We start from the raw sequence: 12,233 nt of genomic DNA, 5'->3' as shown, positions 1-12,233 counted from the left end.
ATCTGGACCCCAAATTCCAGACCCTCGGCAAACTGAGAATTAGGCAGTGGCGTAACTACTGGGGGAGCAGGGGGTGCAATTGCCCAGGGCCTGCTCCCCTTTGGGGCCCTATGGAGATCAGCAAATGGGGGAGGGGTAGTGGGTGCACGTCCTGCACAGGGCCCGGAAGAGACGAGGATAGTTACGTTACTGAAATTAGGGGTGTATGACCAGAGGCATGTGGGAACCCTGATGCTATTTCCAGAAGAGCCCATGGCACCATTAGGTGACCACCTTCTGTGGGTGATTAAATAGGAATAAACCCAATTTGCTGTGATTTACAGATATGAGCAAGATGGAGCCACAGCTTTGGGAATGGAAGAAGTGATGCGCCGTTTGGGAGACAAAGACCTAAAGCTTCAGGGAAAGCAGCTGAGCCCTTTGCTGACAGCACTGGAGAAACTCTCTGGAACCAAACAGGCCCAACTGGCAAATATGTGAGGGGCAACAGAACATTGACCCAAACCCCGCAGATCAGGCCAACGTCGGCACCAGATCACTTAACTGTATCAGCTTCCACCTCCATCAGCCTCTCCCCACACATCACTAGTCTATACGATACCATTACATTTAGCAGTGCCCGTACCTCCCAACTGTCCCGTTTTTCTTGGGACAGTCCCGATTATGACAGCTCAACCCGCAGTCCCGGATTTGTAACTGAAATGTCCCGACTTTCTCTTTGATCTCTTGCACTGAACAGCCAGAAAAAGATACAACGTTTCTAAAACTTAATTGGCTTTTGGCAGAGAGCCCAGAATAGATACTCAGATACTTTTGTAACAATTTAAAATAAGCAGGTCTCTTGGGAGAACTTAGACTCACAGTTTAAAGGGCAGTTCACCTTCATTAGCAAAACTGTAAACATAAAAAACACAGAAATGTGTTCAAACTTTTATAACCTGCCAAATTTTGTAAAATGGACATGGTAAATAGGGGTGTGGGGGTGCCACGCAGCAAATCTTTTTGTCCCTCTTTTTGTTTCCAAAATGTTGGGAGGTATGATTGTGGCTACTTGCTGTAATAGTGGGTCTGGATCTCCCATTCTGTAGGAGGCCCGCTGCTCTTTTCTATGTGTTTATTAGGTCTAAATTAGTGTCTGATCTAGTGAGGTTTAAGTTTGCCTTTAAAAACCAGTACCACATTTCTTTTTATGGGGGCAAATAGCTCCAAAGGGGGAAGCCTGAGCACTTTGGGGTAATTCTTGTTATATGTGTGTGCTTTCCTCCTATAGAATGAACCAGAGGGGATCTGTTCAATGCTGGAAAGGAGAGGACATTGTCCCTGAACATAGAGAAGTGGCTGAAAGAGATGTTCTGGGAAGGAGCCCGAGCAATGAGGGATGAGTTCTTGCTCTGCGACCCAAAAAACACTGGGAATGTAAGTGGACAGACAGGGGGGCACCTTGGAAGCACTGGGGTTCAGTCTATTCCCAGCAGGGATGCCCAACCTATTAAATCTGTGAGCGACATTCAGATGTATAAGGAGCTCGGGAGCAACAGCAGAATGAATAGTGTTCCTGGGGTGCCACATAAGGGCTGTGATTGGCTATTGGTGGCCCCTATATGGACTGGCAGCTACAGGGGACTCTGGCAGAACAACTGGTTTTTATACAACTAAAACTTGCCCCAAGTCTGGAATTCAAATATAAGAAGCTGATTTGAGACCAGTGGGAGCAACATCCAAGGGGTTGGGGAGCAACATGTTGTACCACTAGTTGGGGATCACTGCTCTACACCACAGACATACAACCACATACAAATACAAAAAGTGTTGGGGGGCAACACAACCATGGAAAAGGTTCCTGGGGTTCCAAGTAAGAGCCAGGATTGGCTATTTGAAGGCACCTGTGTGGAGTGGCAACTACAGGAGGTTCTGTTTGGTTTTTATACAACCAAAACTTGTCTGGAATTCAGAAATAAGAAGCTGATTTGAGACCCCTGAGAGCAACATCCAAGGGGTTGGGGAGCAACATGTCGTATCACTGTTTGGGGAAAGGATTTTTTAGTAGAAATAAGGAATTACTATTTGCTGTTACACACACTAGTGACACCTACTGGTGAATAATAATCACTACACCCAACTCATACTGCTACGATACAAACTCATTTGAACTCTTTTTACTTGCGCTTTCCCTTCTTTATTTGTGTTTTTACTCATTTCTGCCACATTTTATTCACTTCTCTTTCCTTTTCCCAACAAACGAAATAAATGAATTCAGCCTTCTCTGCCCATTTCAGAGACAGTTCCATTTGACGGATCGTTACAGTTTAATATTTCTCTTCTCTGCACTGCTGCCTCTGACTCCTGATACAACTTCCCAATATCCATTCATTCCTCATTCTCACTGGGTTTATAGTTCTGTGTAACTGTCATTGTGTCTGTCCCTTTCTCTTCTCTGCACTGCTGCTTCTGACTCCTGATACAACTTCCCAATATCCATTCATTCCTCATTCTCACTGGGTTTATAGTTCTGTGTAACTGTCATTGTGTCTGTCCCTTTCTCTGCACTGCTGCTTCTGACTCCTGATACAACTTCCCAATATCCATTCATTCCTCATTCTCACTGGGTTTATAGTTCTGTGTAACTGTCATTGTGTCTGTCCCTTTCTCTGCACTGCTGCTTCTGACTCCTGATACAACTTCCCAATATCCATTCATTCCTCATTCTCACTGGGTTTATAGTTCTGTGTAACTGTCATTGTGTCTGTCCCTTTCTCTTCTCTGCACTGCTGCTTCTGACTCCTGATACAACTTCCCAATATCCATTCATTCCTCATTCTCACTGGGTTTATAGTTCTGTGTAACTGTCATTGTGTCTGTCCCTTTCTCTGCACTGCTGCTTCTGACTCCTGATACAACTTCCCAATATCCATTCATTCCTCATTCTCACTGGGTTTATAGTTCTGTGTAACTGTCATTGTGTCTGTCCCTTTCTCTTCTCTGCACTGCTGCTTCTGACTCCTGATACAACTTCCCAATATCCATTCATTCCTCATTCTCACTGGGTTTATAGTTCTGTGTAACTGTCATTGTGTCTGTCCCTTTCTCTTCTCTGCACTGCTGCTTCTGACTCCTGATACAACTTCCCAATATCCATTCATTCCTCATTCTCACTGGGTTTATAGTTCTGTGTAACTGTCATTGTGTCTGTCCCTTTCTCTGCACTGCTGCTTCTGACTCCTGATACAACTTCCCAATATCCATTCATTCCTCATTCTCACTGGGTTTATAGTTCTGTGTAACTGTCATTGTGTCTGTCCCTTTCTCTGCACTGCTGCTTCTGACTCCTGATACAACTTCCCAATATCCATTCATTCCTCATTCTCACTGGGTTTATAGTTCTGTGTAACTGTCATTGTGTCTGTCCCTTTCTCTGCACTGCTGCTTCTGACTCCTGATACAACTTCCCAATATCCATTCATTCCACATTCTCACTGGGTTTATAGTTCTGTGTAACTGTCATTGTGTCTGTCCCTTTCTCTGCACTGCTGCTTCTGACTCCTGATACAACTTCCCAATATCCATTCATTCCTCATTCTCACTGGGTTTATAGTTCTGTGTAACTGTCATTGTGTCTGTCCCTTTCTCTGCACTGCTGCTTCTGACTCCTGATACAACTTCCCAATATCCATTCATTCCTCATTCTCACTGGGTTTATAGTTCTGTGTAACTGTCATTGTGTCTGTCCCTTTCTCTGCACTGCTGCCTCTGACTCCTGATACAACTTCCCAATATCCATTCATTCCTCGTTCTCACTGGGTTTATAGTTCTGTGTAACTGTCATTGTGTCTGTCCCTTTCTCTGCACTGCTGCTTCTGACTCCTGATACAACTTTCCAATATCCATTCATTCCTCATTCTCACTGGGTTTATAGTTCTGTGTAACTGTCATTGTGTCTGTCCCTTTCTCTGCACTGCTGCTTCTGACTCCTGATACAACTTCCCAATATCCATTCATTCCTCATTCTCACTGGGTTTATAGTTCTGTGTAACTGTCATTGTGTCTGTCCCTTTCTCTTCTCTGCACTGCTGCTTCTGACTCCTGATACAACTTCCCAATATCCATTCATTCCTCATTCTCACTGGGTTTATAGTTCTGTGTAACTGTCATTGTGTCTGTCCCTTTCTCTGCACTGCTGCCTCTGACTCCTGATACAACTTCCCAATATCCATTCATTCCTCATTCTCACTGGGTTTATAGTTCTGTGTAACTGTCATTGTGTCTGTCCCTTTCTCTTCTCTGCACTGCTGCCTCTGACTCCTGATACAACTTCCCAATATCCATTCATTCCTCATTCTCACTGGGTTTATAGTTCTGTGTAACTGTCATTGTGTCTGTCCCTTTCTCTTCTCTGCACTGCTGCCTCTGACTCCTGATACAACTTCCCAATATCCATTCATTCCTCATTCTCACTGGGTTTATAGTTCTGTGTAACTGTCATTGTGTCTGTCCCTTTCTCTTCTCTGCACTGCTGCTTCTGACTCCTGATACAACTTCCCAATATCCATTCATTCCTCATTCTCACTGGGTTTATAGTTCTGTGTAACTGTCATTGTGTCTGTCCCTTTCTCTGCACTGCTGCTTCTGACTCCTGATACAACTTCCCAATATCCATTCATTCCTCATTCTCACTGGGTTTATAGTTCTGTGTAACTGTCATTGTGTCTGTCCCTTTCTCTGCACTGCTGCTTCTGACTCCTGATACAACTTCCCAATATCCATTCATTCCTCATTCTCACTGGGTTTATAGTTCTGTGTAACTGTCATTGTGTCTGTCCCTTTCTCTTCTCTGCACTGCTGCTTCTGACTCCTGATACAACTTCCCAATATCCATTCATTCCTCATTCTCACTGGGTTTATAGTTCTGTGTAACTGTCATTGTGTCTGTCCCTTTCTCTTCTCTGCACTGCTGCTTCTGACTCCTGATACAACTTCCCAATATCCATTCATTCCTCATTCTCACTGGGTTTATAGTTCTGTGTAACTGTCATTGTGTCTGTCCCTTTCTCTGCACTGCTGCTTCTGACTCCTGATACAACTTCCCAATATCCATTCATTCCTCATTCTCACTGGGTTTATAGTTCTGTGTAACTGTCATTGTGTCTGTCCCTTTCTCTGCACTGCTGCTTCTGACTCCTGATACAACTTCCCAATATCCATTCATTCCTCATTCTCACTGGGTTTATAGTTCTGTGTAACTGTCATTGTGTCTGTCCCTTTCTCTGCACTGCTGCTTCTGACTCCTGATACAACTTCCCAATATCCATTCATTCCTCATTCTCACTGGGTTTATAGTTCTGTGTAACTGTCATTGTGTCTGTCCCTTTCTCTGCACTGCTGCTTCTGACTCCTGATACAACTTCCCAATATCCATTCATTCCACATTCTCACTGGGTTTATAGTTCTGTGTAACTGTCATTGTGTCTGTCCCTTTCTCTGCACTGCTGCTTCTGACTCCTGATACAACTTCCCAATATCCATTCATTCCTCATTCTCACTGGGTTTATAGTTCTGTGTAACTGTCATTGTGTCTGTCCCTTTCTCTGCACTGCTGCTTCTGACTCCTGATACAACTTCCCAATATCCATTCATTCCTCATTCTCACTGGGTTTATAGTTCTGTGTAACTGTCATTGTGTCTGTCCCTTTCTCTGCACTGCTGCCTCTGACTCCTGATACAACTTCCCAATATCCATTCATTCCTCGTTCTCACTGGGTTTATAGTTCTGTGTAACTGTCATTGTGTCTGTCCCTTTCTCTGCACTGCTGCTTCTGACTCCTGATACAACTTTCCAATATCCATTCATTCCTCATTCTCACTGGGTTTATAGTTCTGTGTAACTGTCATTGTGTCTGTCCCTTTCTCTGCACTGCTGCTTCTGACTCCTGATACAACTTCCCAATATCCATTCATTCCTCATTCTCACTGGGTTTATAGTTCTGTGTAACTGTCATTGTGTCTGTCCCTTTCTCTTCTCTGCACTGCTGCCTCTGACTCCTGATACAACTTCCCAATATCCATTCATTCCTCATTCTCACTGGGTTTATAGTTCTGTGTAACTGTCATTGTGTCTGTCCCTTTCTCTGCACTGCTGCTTCTGACTCCTGATACAACTTCCCAATATCCATTCATTCCTCATTCTCACTGGGTTTATAGTTCTGTGTAACTGTCATTGTGTCTGTCCCTTTCTCTGCACTGCTGCCTCTGACTCCTGATACAACTTCCCAATATCCATTCATTCCTCATTCTCACTGGGTTTATAGTTCTGTGTAACTGTCATTGTGTCTGTCCCTTTCTCTTCTCTGCACTGCTGCTTCTGACTCCTGATACAACTTCCCAATATCCATTCATTCCTCATTCTCACTGGGTTTATAGTTCTGTGTAACTGTCATTGTGTCTGTCCCTTTCTCTTCTCTGCACTGCTGCTTCTGACTCCTGATACAACTTCCCAATATCCATTCATTCCTCATTCTCACTGGGTTTATAGTTCTGTGTAACTGTCATTGTGTCTGTCCCTTTCTCTGCACTGCTGCTTCTGACTCCTGATACAACTTCCCAATATCCATTCATTCCTCATTCTCACTGGGTTTATACTTCTGTGTAACTGTCATTGTGTCTGTCCCTTTCTCTGCACTGCTGCTTCTGACTCCTGATACAACTTCCCAATATCCATTCATTCCTCAAGAGTCAGAAATAGGTTTCACAGTAACATTGCTAATTTTACTATTATTGTATCTTTCCCAAGCCTGGAATGGGATTTAATGGGAATTTTTAGATTACAGAATACAGAGAATAAAAAATAATACAAATATTTCTATACAATGACCTCCTCACAAGTTTCTGTATTTAGCTGCAGTTCCTATAGAGGCCGAGACCAATGTACAGTAAAGTTAGAGATATCTATTTCCATATTTATTCTGCTATTTGGTGCAGGATTGGGAGACTCGCTATGAAGAGACGTCTCATTCACATCACAATTAGTCTGTATCAATTAAGGGGAGTAGGGGACATTGGATGGACAATGGCTGCTTTGTACTCACAGAGGGGCATTGAGAAATAATCGTCCGGCTCTGAATGCCGAGTCTCGATCCTAATCATTAAATGCCATTCTATGCCCTTGCGGGGCTGCCCTCATTATACAGGGGGAAATGTGAGAAGTTGATGGGGGGCTGATAGTTATATAACTCCCTGCAGACGGCGGTTAATGCACTTTAGGGCAGCAGTGTTGATAAATATCCACTTACTCCTCATTCCCACTGGGTTTGTAGTTATGTCATTGTGTCTGTCTGTCTGTCTTTCACTTTCTGTCTGGCTGTTTGTATTTTTTTTTATTATTGGTTCTGACTCATGATACAATGTAGGAAATAGAACCCAGGAATAAAGGGGGGTCCAGGTACTCAAGCCTTCAGCTCGGGGAGGCAATTTGTTGCAAATAGTTAATAGTAAAGGCTGCCACATACCAGATCACACTCCGTAAATTGATGTAGTTAAAAAGGTTTTATTGTAGCAAAAACATCACAGCAAAACCTTACGCGTTTCGTACCTTAGAAGCTAAGACTTATGACTAAGTCAGCAGGAAAGCTGCTTCTATTATATGTCTATGTAAGAGCGGTGATAACTGCTCCTATAACTGCAAACTTAGGGGCTGTTCCTGCTGAATTGTGCTTAGTACAGAGGAATACCTATGTTATTATAGTTTTATGGGATCTCTCTGTACAACTATGAACAAACTTAGGGACTGTTCCTGCTGAATTGTGCTTAGTACAGGGAATACCTATGCTGCCATAGTTTTATGGGATCTCTCTGTACAGACTATGAACAAACTTAGGGACTGTTCCTGCTGAATTGTGCTTAGTACAGGGGAATACCTATGCTGCCATAGTTTTATGGGATCTCTCTGTACAGACTATGAGCAAACTTAGGGGACTGTTCCTGCTGAATTGTGCTTAGTACAGGGAATACCTATGTACCATAGTTTTATGGGATCTCTCTGTACAGACTATGAGCAAACTTAGGGACTGTTCCTGCTGAATTGTGCTTAGTACAGGGAATACCTATGTACCATAGTTTTATGGGATCTCTCTGTACAGACTATGAGCAAACTTAGGGGACTGTTCCTGCTGAATTGTGCTTAGTACAGGGAATACCTATGTACCATAGTTTTATGGGATCTCTCTGTACAGACTATGAGCAAACTTAGGGACTGTTCCTGCTGAATTGTGCTTAGTACAGGGAATACCTATGCTGCCATAGTTTTATGGGATCTCTCTGTACAGACTATGAGCAAACTTAGGGACTGTTCCTGCTGAATTGTGCTTAGTACAGGGAATACCTATGTACCATAGTTTTATGGGATCTCTCTGTACAGACTATGAACAAACTTAGGGACTGTTCCTGCTGAATTGTGCTTAGTACAGGGGAATACCTATGCTGCAATAGAGGCAGTAAGTGGAATGAGAGGCAGGTAAGTGGGGAGAGTATATTATCCCATACTCTATAGAGCCCTGCCAGGTGCAATTAAAAGGTCCAGAGCATTATGGGGGATTATTATGAGTGTGAGTGAGGGTAGAAAACACTCTTTGTATCTAAAACTCCCCCATAAAAATGTCATCATATTTTTAACTTTTCTTGAATCTCATTATCTTTTCTCAGAATCTGAGTAACCATTTGGCTTTAGTCTGATGCCCCCGTGTTACATAATCATCTTCTTATCTAATGAGTCTGATTGTCCCATGAAAGGGCCCCATTCCTGCATTTGTTCCGAGCCCGTGTGACTAAGAGCTTTTCTCTTCTCCAGCTTTTATTATGCAGATCCGACATCTATAGACCGGGCTGCTCTGAAACTGAACCTCTCTGCTCCAATGTTGCATTTTATAGATTGTTTCTTACCTGTGTCTGAATGACGGGATCGAGTTCCCCTGTGATATAAAGAAGGTCGAGATAAGTTTGTGCTCTCAAGGCTTCTGAGTGCCTCCCCCCCCATCCCACCAAAGGCTCAATGATTTTTCACTTATATCTTCCCAAGATGTATCAGGAGTCAGAGGCAGCAGTGCAGAGAAAGGGACAGACACAATGACAGTTACACAGAACTATAAACCCAGTGAGAATGAGGAATGAATGGATATTGGGAAGTTGTATCAGGAGTCAGAAGCAGCAGTGCAGAGAAGAGAAAGGGACAGACACAATGACAGTTACACAGAACTATAAACCCAGTGAGAATGAGGAATGAATGGATATTGGGAAGTTGTATCAGGAGTCAGAAGCAGCAGTGCAGAGAAAGGGACAGACACAATGACAGTTACACAGAACTATAAACCCAGTGAGAATGAGGAATGAATGGATATTGGGAAGTTGTATCAGGAGTCAGAAGCAGCAGTGCAGAGAAGAGAAAGGGACAGACACAATGACAGTTACACAGAACTATAAACCCAGTGAGAATGAGGAATGAATGGATATTGGGAAGTTGTATCAGGAGTCAGAAGCAGCAGTGCAGAGAAAGGGACAGACACAATGACAGTTACACAGAACTATAAACCCAGTGAGAATGAGGAATGAATGGATATTGGGAAGTTGTATCAGGAGTCAGAGGCAGCAGTGCAGAGAAGAGAAAGGGACAGACACAATGACAGTTACACAGAACTATAAACCCAGTGAGAATGAGGAATGAATGGATATTGGGAAGTTGTATCAGGAGTCAGAAGCAGCAGTGCAGAGAAGAGAAAGGGACAGACACAATGACAGTTACACAGAACTATAAACCCAGTGAGAATGAGGAATGAATGGATATTGGGAAGTTGTATCAGGAGTCAGAAGCAGCAGTGCAGAGAAGAGAAATGGACAGATACAATTACAGTTACACATCATGTTTTCTGCTAAAAACACAGAACAGAAATGATTGTTATTTAAACTGATATTAAATCATTACTGTTCTCAATTTATTCCCTTAAGGAGTAAATGTAGAAGCACAAAGAATCACCCTATGTGGGTTAATATGAAAGTTAAGAAGTTAATTGGATATAAGAGAATGGAATTTAAAAATTACATGTCTGTAGCACTTAATGAATATAAAAAAATATATTAATAGTAAAAAGATGCAGGTTGAGAGTGTTGCTCCATTAAATAATGGTACCAGTATAGTTGTAACAGATACAGAAAAGGCAAATGTGTTAAATCAGTTCTTTTCTTCAGTGTATACAATAGAGGAGTATGAGTTCCCAGGCTCACTTTATAGCTGCACTGATGGCTCAGCTCAATCTAGTCAGTGTCTGACTCAGGATATGATTCATAAAGCTTTAATAAAAAATAATGTAAACAAGGCTCTATTTTTGATTTTCTCAGATTCACTTTCATCTGGTATGGTGCCTATGGATTGGAGAAAAGCTGATGTTATTCTAATATTTAAAAAGGGATTACGATCTCAGCCTGGCAATTACGGGCCAGTAAGTCTGACATCTGTGGTGGGCAAATTATTTGAAGGCTTGTTAAGGGATCACATTCAAAATGTTGTCCTAGTCAATGTCATTATGAGCAGCAATCAGCATGGCTTTATGAAGGATAGGTCATGTCAGACTAATTTGATTGCATTTTATGATGAGGTAAGTAAGATGCTGGACAGTGGGGGGCAGCAGATCTATTTGGATTTTGCCAAAGCGTTTGATACTGTGCCCCACAAACGACTGCTTTCTAAACTAAGGTCTGTTGGGCTTAATGAAGTCGTTTGCACGTGGATAGGAAACTGGCTACAGGATCGGGTACAGAGGGTGGTTGTTAATGGGACATTCTCTACTTGGAGTAAGGTTCTTAGTGGGGTCCCCCAGGGCTCAGTATTGGGGCCACTTTTATTTAACTTGTTCATTAATGACTTAGGGGAGGGGATTGTAAGTAATGTATCAGTGTTTGCAGATGACACAAAATTATCAGCCCAATTAATTCCATCCAGGATGTGGCACTTGCAACAGGATCTTGACTAACTGGCAATCTGGGCAGCTAAGTGGCAAATGAGATTCAATGTTGATAAATGTAAAGTCCTGCACCTGGGATGTAACAATATCCACTTATACCCTTAATGGGACTGCACTAGGCAAATCCATAATGGAGACGGAGCTTGGAGTCCTTGTAGATAATAAACTTGTCTGTAGCAAGTAATGCCAGTCAGCAGCATCAAGGGCAAATAAGGTCTTGACTTGTATTAAATGGGGCAGAGAGTCACGGGAGGAGGGGGTCCCACTGTATAGAGCACTGGTAAGGCCCCATCTAGAATATGCAGTTTTGGTCTCCATCACTCGAACCGGACATTATTGTATTAGAGAGGGGACAGAGAAGGGCAACTAAGCTGGTAAAGGGAAAATCTTAGCTATGAGGAAAGACTGGCCAAATTGGGGATGTTCACTCTGGAGAAGAGGCGCTTAAGGGGTGATATGATAACTATGTATAAATATATAAGGGGATCATATAATAATCTCTCTCATGATTTATTTACCAGTAGGTCTTTCCAGCTGACACAAAGTCACCCATTCCGATTAGAAGAAAAGAGGTTCCAGCTAAATATTGGGAAGGGGTTTGTTACAGTGAGAGCTGTGAAGATGTGGAATTGTCTCCCTGAATCAGTGGTACAGGCTGATACATTAGATAGGTACAAGGAAGGGTCGGATGCTTTATTCACCAGTAGCTCCTCCCAGCAGACAGGAGGGAGCCAATGAGATTAGAGGAGGGAAAGGGGTGTTACAGGGAGAGCTGGGAAGTGAATCAGTGGTACAGGCTGATACATTAGATAGGTACAAGGAAGGGTTGGATGCTTTATTCACCAGTAGCTCCTCCCAGCAGACAGGAGGGAGCCAATGAGATTAGAGGAGCGAAAGGGGTGTTACAGGGAGAGCTGGGAAGTGAATCAGGGGTACAGGCTGATACATTAGATAGGTACAAGGAAGGGTCGGATGCTTTATTCACCAGTAGCTCCTCCCAGCAGACAGGAGGGAGCCAATGAGATTAGAGGAGGGAAAGGGGTGTTACAGGGAGAGCTGGGAAGTGAATCAGGGGTACAGGCTGATACATTAGATAGGTATAAGAAGGGGTTGGATGGTGTTTAGCAAGTGAGGGAATACAGGGATATGGGAGATAGCTCATAGTACAAGTTGATCCAGGGACTGGTCCCATTGCTTCTTGGAGTCAGGAAGGAAGTTTTTTCCCCCTCTGAG

The sequence above is a fragment of the Xenopus laevis genome, chromosome 7S (genome assembly GCF_017654675.1).
Source record: "Xenopus laevis strain J_2021 chromosome 7S, Xenopus_laevis_v10.1, whole genome shotgun sequence".
NCBI classification, from domain to species: domain Eukaryota; kingdom Metazoa; phylum Chordata; class Amphibia; order Anura; family Pipidae; genus Xenopus; species Xenopus laevis.
The sequence above is the reverse complement of the archived record's forward strand: the minus strand, read 5'-3'. Positions refer to the sequence as shown.